The sequence below is a fragment of the Lipotes vexillifer genome, unplaced genomic scaffold (assembly GCF_000442215.2).
Source record: "Lipotes vexillifer unplaced genomic scaffold, Lipotes_vexillifer_v1.1 scaffold1271, whole genome shotgun sequence".
Lineage (NCBI taxonomy): Eukaryota > Metazoa > Chordata > Mammalia > Artiodactyla > Lipotidae > Lipotes > Lipotes vexillifer.
In genome coordinates this window covers 113,552-126,158 of record NW_006778557.1, presented here as the reverse complement: position 1 = coordinate 126,158, position 12,607 = coordinate 113,552, and the positions used below count along the sequence as shown (strand labels likewise).

Sequence of the window (12,607 nt, the reverse complement as noted above, 5' to 3'; positions counted from 1 at the left end):
TTTTCACCAGTCTAAGCACCTAGTCCCTCAGGGAAACTACCATTTAACTGGTGTTCTAATTATAAGACTGCAAGCAACTGGGTCAGATTAAGTTAAACACATAACTTCTTATAAAAAGTGGTTTTAGGAGATGTGAAATCATATGAAGATAAAATCTGAAATGTTAGGAATTATGCCAAATAGTAGAATAACACCATAAAATCCCAGAATTTAAAGGATAAACTCTATGGGACATATTAAAGGCCACTGCAAGGATGTAATCAGTGAGATCCAGATGGTGGGAAATCTACAAGACACATAATCCAGTTTCTTCAACAATTAAATTGCAGTAAAAAGGAAAAAAGAGGGATAGGGAAAAAGGAAAGGGAGCTTACAGATAAAAAGAGATGAAAGAGACTTAAAAAGAGTATCAACCAACAGGAAATTTTAGACCTTATTTGGATCCTAATTCAATTAAACAAACTAAAAAGCATTAATCACAATTATGAAACGTTAGAAATTTGAATATGTAATGATATGTAATGATATTAAGTAATTTTAGGTGTGCTAATGGTTTTGTGGTTACATTTTTAAAAGCACCCATATTGAGATACACACTGAAATGTTTGTGAAAGAACTAATGTGATGTCTGGGATTTATTTCAAAATAATATGGGGAGAGGAGGGAATGAGAGCAGGGATGAAGCAAGGTTGGCCATGAGTTGGAAACTGCTGAATTGCAAAACTATTCAGAGTATTCCTGGGAGACCTAAATATGTAGCAAAGATATAAAGGAGAAACATGGGTGGCACACTGAAATGTCTGCAAATAGGTCACATAATAGTGAACATGAGGAATAAAGGAGGATAGGGCCCAGAGGAAAGAGATGCCTTAACTCTATAGATTGAGGGGATTGGGAAAAGGACATAGTGAAGAAGCAGTGCTAGAAGAAAGATGATTAGTTGAGAAACAGAGACCAAGGCAAGCAGAGGTAAAGAAAGAGAAGAGAGGGTAAAAATGAATAGAAAAACTAGAGAAAAGTGGTCTACTTTAAACATTGGCACTTACATCTGAAATTTTGAAACTCCTTACAATTGAATCTCTGGCTCTATAGAAGAAATGGATGAAACAGAAAGCACAACTACAGCTCTTGCAGTGTTTTCCGTCTATATGAGGAGATACTAAATAAACAAAGAAAACTATAAAGTGGAAACAATCTAATATTTCCTAGAGTTTAGAACAGAAACTCAATTGATAGCTTTTCTAAAACCAACTTGGAGAGATTCAAGATAGCAGAAATATGTGTTTATCTCCCATTGCTCCTGAGATCCCATTGAAATAAAAACATAAAATTATAATGAAGGCATAACCATAACAGTAAAGGAAGTAAAGAATGTGAGGCAACAGGATTAGGGGTGTTGGTGGCCACCAACAAATGAGAGCTTTCAATAAGTATCTGGGGAACAGATAGAGGCAAGTTGACCAATGAAATGCACAGAGAAGTCAGAGCCTAGCAAATGATGTAAGGAACTGCAAAGGGAGAGGGTTCTGACTCTGGAGTAAGAAGTTATGACTGAGAAGTGAGGCTACCAAAGGAGGATTAATCCAGTATTTATAGTTGGGCAAATGTAACAGGTGGCATAAAGTCATTCTGAGACCTGGGGGCCTGTAGCCTGAAAGATAGCTTCCCAACATCAGACTCTAAAGTGAGTCCCAGCCCAGCTCCACCAAAAGTTTCCTTGCAGAACTGCTACTCAGGAGAGAAAAATGGCTGGAAAAGAGCTGTTAAAACAAAGGAAACCTCAACCAGCTACTCTTCCTTTTTTCTTAAGTATGAATAGAAAAACAAGGATCTGTAATATGTGAAGAGTCTGCAGCATTAAAGAGAATGACTGACCAAAATAAAGAAACTGTAAAACTGATTGGAATAGGAAGACTAAAGACTCCAGGAGAGAGGTCTCCAAAAAAGAAAGAACTCAATAGAATTAAAATTACAATTTAAAGGTGTGTGTGTGTGTGTATGGATAAGGGGAAGGAAATATAATAGCAAATAATGAAATGAAAGAAAAATGGCAATTAGAAACTGCAGGAAAATAATTTGTAAATGTATAAGTTAACCATGGTCTAAATAAAAAAGAAACTACAGTATGGCATGAATTTAAGTAATACATAGAGTGTAAAACTATTTTAACTGATGTTGATGCTTAGAAACACTCTCCTTACACGGGCCAAGGTGATATTATATTGAATCAGTTAGAGAGGGACATGAAATCTAATACACTACTGAGACCAGCATTGAACAATATTAGCATAGTCCTATAAGGTAAGTGTTTGTTTTCAAAGTTTAGAGTCATTCTGTGGTCAACAATGATTATGGTTGCAAGACAGAAATAAATGTTAGTAATTCTGACAATGTAAAAGTAGAAGCTGTGGCTGACATAAGGTAAAATATGGAAGGGAAGAATAAAAGGTAGAGAAAGGGGTAGGTGCACGCATGTATCTTTAGGTTATAAAGAGGAGCTTGAAGAGATTCTGTGGAATGGGGATGCAGAGGAGAAATTTAGAGATATCATCTAAAGTGTAAAAAGTAATCAATCAAAAAATTGAAATAATAAATGTCTACATTATGAAAGGGCAGAGAGTTATAACACATGAGTGAAACTGTTCTTAATCAAATTGGGGAATCGATAAGTAGTGTCTAAAATGAATATACTGGAAGAGAGAAAGAAACATTTTACCTAAAATTATAGCAGAAACCAGAGAACTAAAAACAGAAACCTAGAGTCTTCTCTAGGGTATGGTATTGTTGTGTGAAGGGATGGGAAACAGTATGCTCTTAAATATTTTCAGATTTGTTACCATTTCTAATTGAATAACAATAACTACTACTACTTTTTTAAAAAATTAAAAATAAAACAGCCTATTATCTTGTGAATAAATCTGTAGATCCTAATTCGGAGAAGGAAACTGAGAGAACTGCTGAATAAACTGCAGTATGTTCTTTCTCTTTCCTAATCTCCCTTTAATCTAAATGTTTTATCTTTGGACTGTGGAGGCCATTTCCTGCATATAGTGTGGCACTTCCCCACTTCTAAGTGATAATACATAACTCCAGAAATCCTACATACACACCTCTGCCTTATGAAATGCCTAAAATGATAAAAACACTAAAAATAGATTTCATCTGGGAAACAGAGGGGAAGGGAGGGAGGCAGTGTGCCTAAAATGGGTGATTCTGTTCATCCCCAGGCTGGTAGTGGAATAAGGAAATACCTTAAACTGATTTACAGCTTGAATCACAAGACTGCTTTCTCCATGGCTAAAGCCAAAGGAATTGTCAGAACTTGCAATCATATATACATATACGATTTTATCTAATGACTAGAAAGGAAGGGAAGGAAACCTTTTAACTAACTGGAGCAGAACATTTAAAAAAAAACAGCATTAAATTGGCCATTTGATGCAACACTGTAATCACATAATAAATATGTTAAGCAAAATTGTCTCCTATTTTTTCCCAAATATATGAGTTATTGCCTTATCCTGGGGCTAAGACAAATATGACATATTATATATAAGATAAAGGGCAAGACCATTTTCTCCACCCTTCTGTGCTTTTGCATCATAATCTTATTACCAGTTGCTTCAAAGCAAATTCAATAGAAGGTTTTTATATTGAAAAGAAATAGTTCTGCTTTTTGTTAAAAGAAAAACATAAGCATCTTCACAAATACAAAAGAAATTTAATGTTGTCCAAGTAGAACACTTTACAATGCCTTCCAAAAGTCTGCAGTATGTGTATTGATTTTAGATAACAAAGGCCTTTAATTCAGGTTAAACATACTTATTGTATACCAACCAATAATAAATGGCAGTTATAGGATTTCTAGAATTTTGTATAATATATATATATATATATATAATTTTAGAGCAGTTTTAGGTTCAGAGCAAAATTGAGGGGAGGGTACAGAGATTTCCCATATCCCCCTTCCCACCTCCATACATAGCTTCCCCCATTATCAATACTGCCTACCAGAGTGGTACGCTTTTTACAAGTGATGAACCTACATTGAGCATCATAACCACCCAAAGTTCATAGTTTACATTATAGTTCATTCTTTTTTTTTAAATGATAACATTTTATTATAGAAAAATCATCCCAAATATAGGATTTTGTATACACTGGTAGGTGACCAAGTGCAACTTTAAAAGTAAATACAAAGTAAAAAGACAAAACTACAAGCATTTTGCCTTTAAGAGAAAACATAACGTTCTCCTGCAGCGGTGAACCCATGCAGAGCACTAATGTGGCTCCATCTCCCATAAAGGCATCAGGTTGCTTTCTGAACTATGCTCAGTTTATCAATTTCAAAATGATGGCAAGAAGGGAGTTCCCTGGTGGCCTAGTGGTTAGGATTCTGGGCTTTCACTGCCAGTGGCCCGGGTTCAATCCCTGGTTGGGGAACTGAGATCCTGCAAATTGCACAGCGCAGCCAAAAAACAAAAACAAAACAAAACAGAAAAAACATGATGGCAAGAACTGGCATTGAATAAATCTCTAAGACTGGTTCTTAACTTTCTATTGACTGTTACTTGATAAAGGTTCCCATCACACTTTGAGCATTTAAAGCCTGCGCTCTGATTGTTTTTACTTACAGAAGGAACCACTGGAACACTATCCATCCTTCCTGGGCTTATTCCACAGTATTTTCATAGACCTGTATACACTTTACTGATCATTCTTGATGTTGTACATTCTATGGGTTTTGGCAAAGGTATAATGACATGTACCCATCATTATATATCTCACTGTCCTAAAAATCCTCTGTGCTCCACCTTCTCATCCCTCCCCACCCCCAATCCTGGCAACAACTGATCTTCTTACTGTCTCCAGAGAGTTTTGTCTTCTCCAGAATGTCATATAGTTGGAATCATAGCCTTTTCACTTAATAATAGGCATTTAAAGTTTCTCCATGTCTTTTCATGGCTTGGTAGCTCCTTTCTTTTTAGCACTGGATAATATTCCATTATACGGATGTTCTTCTTTTAAATGGCCATCTCTCCTTCTTGCCTCTTCTTCTGGAACTCCAAGTACACATAGTTTAGACCTTTTGATATCGTCCCACAGTTTCCTAAGACTGTTCATTTCTTTCCATCTTTTCTTCAAATTGGATAATTCCTAATGGTCTGTCTTCAAGTTCATTAACTCTTTCCTCTGTCATCTCCATTATACTATTAAGCCCATTCAATGAATTCTTTTCAGGTATTTTACTTTTCAATTCTAATATTTCTAATTACATCTTTTTCATGTTTTCTATTATCTTCTGATTTTTTCTTTTTCTTTTTCTTAACCTCACTGAGCAAATTTATAATAGCTGTCTTAAGTCCTTGCCTGATAATTCCAACATCTGAGTCATTTGGAGGGTTGGGCTTTCCCCTTGAAAGTGGATCATGTTTTCCTGGTTCTTCATTTGATGAGTAATGATGATTAGTAATTTTAGATTGTATTCTGGATATTGTGATTCCTTTGTTTTGAAGACTCTGTTCTATCTCTCTGAAAAGCATTAATGTTTTTGTTTTATAGGGCAATTAACTGAAGTAGAGTCAAACTTCAGAGTCTGCCTCAATTAAGGTGAATGGGAGGTCACATTTCAGTTTAGCTTTTTTTATTTAGCTGCAAGGTGCTTTGAGTCTGCCCTGTGAATCACTTTGGGTCACGAGTAAGCCAGAGACTTGGGCAAAGTTTACATGTGAAACAGAGCTCACTTTTTCCAGGTTTCTTCATTCCTGGAATCTCACCCTATTCTATTATTTTCTGGGAGTGATGGCTGCCCCAGACACTGTCCTCTGGTTCCTTAGGACACAAACCCGAGTTATCTAGAGAAGCTTCAGCATTATCACACCACATTGTGTACTTAGGCCAAAGCTTTTTTTTTTGGCCGCATTGAGTCTTCATGTGCTCCCTGCAGGCTTTCTCTAGTTGCGGCAAGCAGGGGCTACTCTTCGTTGCGGTGTGTGGGCTTCTCTTTGAGGTGGCTTCCCTTGTTGTGGAGCATGGGCTCTAGGTTCATGGGATTCAGTAGTTGTGGCTCTTGGGCTCTAGAGTGGAGGCGCAGTAGTTGTGGTGCATGGGCTTAGTTGCTCCACGGCATGTGAGATCTTCCCAGACCAGGGCTTGAACCCGTGTTCCCTGCATTGGCAGGCAGATTCTTAACTGCTGCACCATCAAGGAAGTCCCTAGGCCAAAGCCTTAAAATGAGACCTAGCGCCTGTCTCGTCTTCCAAATTCTGACTCTGCTACAAAATCAGCCTGTCTTTGGTCACTCCCCAGACTCTTCAGGTAGTTATTTTTTGTAGCTTTTTATTTGTTATCTGTGAGAAGGTCAATTTTAGTTGCTTTTTCCATCACACTAGACATGGCACTCCCCTAGAGTTCTCTCCTTTAAACTTTGCTAAAACCAGGTCTTCACTTATCCAGTGTGATGATTTCTTACATCATGTACCTATCATTAGTGTCAGTTGAAGTTTTAGAAATGCAATGATCTATATACACTACCAAATGTAAAATAGATAGCTAGTGGGAAGCAGCCGCATAGCACAGGGAGATCAGCTCTGTGCTTTGTGACCACCTAGAGGGGTGGGATAGGGAGTGTGGGGGGGAGGGAGACACAAGAGGGAAGAGATATGGGGATATATGTGTATAACTGATTCACTTTGTTATAAAGCAGAAACTAACACACCATTGTAAAACTCCAATAAAGATGTCAAAAAAAAAAAAAAGAAATGCAATGATCACCTCAAAATATGATTTAGGAAGCAGAATTAGGAATCTTAGAAGCTCTAAAATTTTTAAACCAATAAAACCAAGAGCTAACAATTCTATTCCCCTCAATTATTCTGTATTGTGAATTACACATGTAAAGTAAAATATAGTTAAGATAAAATGCATAGATAACTAATAAGAACCTACTGTGTAGCACAGGGAACTCTACTCAGTACTCTGTGGTGACCTAAATGGGAAGGAAATCCAAAAAAGAAGGTATATATGTATACGTATAGCTGATTCACCTTGTTGTACAGTAGAAACTAACACAATATTGTAAGGCAACTATACTCCAATAAAAATTTTAAAAATATGTGTCAATTCCCACTTTAAAAAAATTATCCAACAGAGTTTCACTTATGTGAAATGATATATATATATAAGAGGTATTGGAAAACAAATTATTGGACTAATAAAGAAATTGATATTCAGGGCAAAGAGAAAAAAGATTAAAATGCAATTGTTTTAAAACCAATGCTCGATAATTTGGGTTTCTCCAAATTTAATGGAATCTACTTTTCAATCAGTTCTGAAAGAACTTTTTATAAGAAGGATGTTTCAGCTGCTACATCTTCCAGATTTTAATGAGAAAAGATTTCCCCATTCACATATTTCAAAATCAAGTTTTAAAAATCTAAGATGTTATACTCTTGATGTTGAGCCCACTTGACTATCCTCCTTTATTGAACCATGTCTGACTTTCCAAATTGTGTTTAGTTATTTTTACAACAGTGTGTCCTTCTGATTTTTATAGGTGCTAATACATAGAAAATGAATTCCACAAATCTGAGGATCAACCCGAAGAACATCAGGATGATTCAAATGTTAGATGATAATACTTAATTTACACCGTGCATCTTAACTGAAATTTCTTATCTGAAAACACTGGGCTGGGGGAATTTTTTTTACCCTGATTCCTACTGGCTCTGCAATAATATGTAATCATGCTTTGATTCTTAGCTAGAAATTATTGAGAAAAGAGTCTTTTCCAGAAAGGCTTACTTTTAATTTTTCAACTGGATATTTTTCTACTTGGGGTTTTTGAGCTTTCACTCGTATGAAGACTTGAGGCCCTTAGGCTGAAGAGTCAGGCCACTTGCCCCATATAACACATTGTCTCCTTGGTGGGTGTACTTCTGAAAATCAGACTAGGACATAATGGTATGACTTGGGGTTCATTTTCATTACAGATCTTTTCTTTGTCTACTTTTTATCCTGGTAATCAAGAACATTTTGGGTAAATCTTTTAAGGTTTCATGGATTTTAATTCTAGATAAACAGAAGCTGAATCCTTCAAAAGTAAAATCTTCTCTACAATTCCCATCTTTTTCCAATTCTATATTTCTCTCTAATATTTCCCAATAGTATTTCTTGTCTTGCTCTTTATATGATAAAAAACTGTTGCCAGAGCTTTATGTAAGTGCCCAACAGATTTCAGATATCAGATAAATTTTGAAGAAACTCAAGAAACAAGGCAAATAATTCTTTAATTCTGCTTTGCTCAATCTAATATGGAAAACAATTCAGATTCTAAAAAGATAAAACTTCTAAATTGGCTCTCCTTTTTGGGGTCATTAAGTAAAGGAAGTACGGGTGAATATATAAGCTGTAAATTTTGAAATATTTTGATTTAACCTTGATGTTTTAGAAAATGGGAAAACTCTCTCACAAATATATAATCTCATCTTAGCTACAAGCATAATTTGGCAGGTGCAGCAACAGAAATGTCCTTCTTCTAAAGGGAGTTTTTGTTCTCATGTTATTTTAGTTAATGAACAGGATACAAAATGTCATAAATTAAATATATTAAAGGAAATCTGAATAGACCAGAAAACATCTAAATATATCTGCTGTGTCACAGGCCTTCATGAATGAAAACAGATGGCATAGATAAGATAATTTTGTTTTTAATCCAGACTCTGTGGTATTTCAAGACTGTTCAAGTGCCAGGATTAAGTCAGGCTGAAAAGGACATTTTACTATTTGCTGATGAGTTTTAATTTCACAAGCTCTTACAACCACATGGTTATCAAACAAAATCATTCTCTAACACAAGGAAAGATGACAGGTAGAGAAAAACATGACTATTGGGTATGGATATGGTCTGTAACAATAAAAAAAAAGTGATATAAACAATAATATAATGCGAAGTGCAGTTAGCCATGTACAAAGTCTCAAGGCATTTCTTCTGCCAACATTGAACTTCTGAGGTGAAATACTTAAACTTCATTTGGTCTTAGCATTAATATTAATACTTAGCTTTAATTCAAATATGAATAAAAAACCAATATGAGTTAAGTAACATTTTACAATGAAATTTCCACTTGTTAAAAAAAAGAAAAAGTTTATCATTCGATTAAGAAAAAAAAAATCACATGTGTGCCCTTGGAATATGTTCTATTATTAATAGGGGAAACAACCTTTGAAATTCACTTACGCTACTGCTAGGAAGGTTTACATTTAATAAGTATTCAATAAATGTTACATGCTGTCACTATTACAAAATATAGTTGGATCAAAATCAGGTCCAAATAGATCAGAATTGAAAATTTAAAATAAATTTAAATAATCAAGACATTAAAGGGCTTCCCCGGTGGTGCAGTGGTTAAGAATCCGCCTGCCAATGCATGGGACACGGGTTCAAACCCTGGTCTGGGAAGATCCCACATGCTGCGGAGCAACAAAGCCTGTGCGCCACAACTACTGAGCCTGTGCTCTAAGGCCCACGAGCCACAACTACTGAAGCCCACGCACCACAACTACCGAAGCCCACACACCACAACTACCGAAGCCCACACACCTAGAGCCCATGTGTCATAAAAAGAGAAGCCACTGCAGTGAGAAGCCTGTGCACAGCAATGAAGACCCAACGCAACCAAAAATAAATAAATAAATAAATTTATTTATTTATTAAAAAAGACATTAAAAAAACTAGAAGAAAAAACAATTTAGTATCTATGAAATCTCTGGATGGGAAAGAAATGTTAAGCCTCAAAAATAAATGTGGGAATTCCCTGGCAGTCCAGTGGTTAGGGCTCTGAGCTCTCACTGCCAAGGCCCCGGCTTCAATCCCTGCACGCAGCCAAAAAAAAAAAGAAAGAAATCAAACGAAAAAGATTGACTGGTTTATCTGTATAAAATTATTGTACAGTAAGAAACAAAATTAAAGCAAAAAACAATTTAGGGAAAATAATCTCACACATAGCTGGCAAGGGCAGGGGAAGGGTACTGAATCTGTTACAAGTCATTTAAGACAGCAAGATGGTAGTGGAATAACACATTCAACTGGCAACGTTCTAGGGAAATAGACACTTCCATATATTATTGGTGAAAGTGCAAAGTAATACCATCCCTATGTAGTACAATTTGGTACTATCCATCAAAATTACAGATTTGTTTATCCTTTGATCCACCAATTCAACTTCTGGGATTTATCCTACAGATATACCTGCTTCTGAATGAACTGACAGATGTAGATTATTAACTGTAGTAGTATTGTTTATACTTGCAAAGAATTGGGCATAAATCAATATCCATCAATAGGAGACTATTATATGGTATGTCCACATAATGGAACCCTTATAAAAAGAATAAGGAAGATTTCTATGCACTTAATTGAAAGAACTCTAAGATTATTCTACAGAATGCTATCTTTAGTGTAATAAGAAAAGGGATAGTTATACATGGTTAGTCCCATTCTTCAACATTCCTCAGTAAGATTAGATTAAGTGCAGTTTCCTACCATATCTACAAAGATGCTCTCTATAACATTATTTGTAATAGCAAAATGCTGGAAACATTCAAAGTCCTATAGCAGTTGAATGGTAAGTCAAATTATGATAATCCACATAAAATATTATTTAGCTATGAAAAATGTCATTTATAGTGAGTTTGAATAACATGAAAATGCTTAAGCAAAAATGCTAAATAAAAAACTCATATACAATATGAATTCAATATGTAGTATGGACACTAAAGAGTAATCATAAGATTATTAAATAATGTTCAATTTGTATCTCAATATCAAAGACATTTTCAGTGAAAATGTAAAATATAGTTTAGTCAGATTGCTTCCCAAGCACCTAATACTGAGAAAAATGGCACTACAAGAGGAAGATGAGAAATGGGTGTGGAGAGAGTGATTCTATAGGAACCAGGGACATTGCTATGTTAGGACTGGTGAGGAAGGGTGAGAGACAATTTATGGTGAGAAGCCAGTTGGAATCAACTTATGGTGGAAGGCAAGTGGAAGAGAGGTACAAAAAAAAAAAGGTGCTAAAGAAGCATCAAGTGAATACTCTGAAAAGTTGCCTAAGGTAAGTGATGCCTTTCCCTATCCTCCAAGCTTTATGATTGACTTTCAAATGTTGTCAAGTATTCCCTATTAACACCTCTTCTAGTTCTGTTGAGGAGGAAAATACAGGAAAAGGTCAGTCAGTGAGCTAGTTTCACCATGTTTCATACAAAGGTGTGACTCACTATATACTACCAGAGGAAGCTTGATCCTGAGACCCTTTATGCCCCAAGGGCTGGGTATGTGTTTGAGTCAGCAAAAATAATGACCGAATTGAAAAGATGTAAAGAACTTTATAACTGATTTACAAGAAGGGAATCCTATTTACAAGAAAGTATGTGGTTGAAAGTACATGGGGGAGGAAATGAAGGAAAAGGACAGATACTTTTAAATATCTATAAATATGTATCAAAATATCTATAAATATGTATCAAAATTCTATAATAGATGACATCATGGAATTATACATATGCATAAGGGATAGTATGAAAAAGTAGAAATCGTCTAAGACTAAAGATCTGGATCTAAAATTCCAGCTGCATTGCTAAATTTATAAGTCTGTGGAAGATAAGTTACTTAAGCACTGATTGGTGCTTCCCCTTCCCCTTCCACCTGCCTCTTGCAACCACATATCTGATCTCTTTTTTTTATGTTTGTTTGTTTTTGAAGTACAATTGACCTACAACACTATGTTAGTTCCTGTTACACGACAGTGACTGGATATTTCTAAACATTTTAAACTGACCACTACGATAAATCTAGTTATGATATGTCAACGTACAAAGATATTGCTTACTTATTGGCTATATACCTCACACTATACATTTCATCCCCATGACTCATTTATTTTGCAACTGGAAGTTTGTAATCCTTTTTTTTTTTGAAAATTTGATACACGCTATGGAATAATGTATTAAATGTATACATATCAACAAAGATGTATTTGTTTTTATACATTTATTTATTTTTGGCTACATTGGGTCTTCGGGCAAGCAGGGGCTACTATTTGTTGCGGTGCCCACGGGCTTCTCATTGCTGTGGCTTCTCTTGTTGCGGAGCTCTGGATCTAGAGCACAGGCTCGGTAGTTGTGGTATGTGGGCTTAGTTGCTCCGAGGCATGTGGGATCTTCCCAGACCAGGGCTTGAACCTGTGTTCCTTGCATTGGCAGGCGGATTCTTAGCCACTGCACCACCAGGGAAGCCCTGTAATCTCTTTTTAAGAGTTTGTAATCTCGGGCTCCCCTGGTGGTGCAGTGGTTGCGAGTCTGCCTGCCGATGCAGGAGACACGGGTTTGTGTCCCAGTCTGGGAGGATCCCACGTGCTGCAGAGCGGCTGGGCCCGTGGGCTGAGCCTGCGTGTGCTGAGCCTGCGTGTGCGGAGCCTGCGTGTGCGGAGCCTGTGAGAGGCCACAACAGTGAGAGGCCCGAGTACGGAAAAAAAAAAAAAAAAAAGGAGTTTGTAATCTCTTAATCTCCCTTACCTGTTTCTTTCCTCCCCCATCCCCCTCCCAC

General features: G+C 36.2%; 1 protein-coding gene across 1 annotated transcript in view; it reads right to left on the bottom strand.

Annotated features, from left to right (window-relative positions):
* The window catches only part of ACAD11 (acyl-CoA dehydrogenase family member 11), a 93,607-nt gene that overhangs the window by 24,850 nt on the left and 56,150 nt on the right, over positions 1 to 12,607 (bottom strand).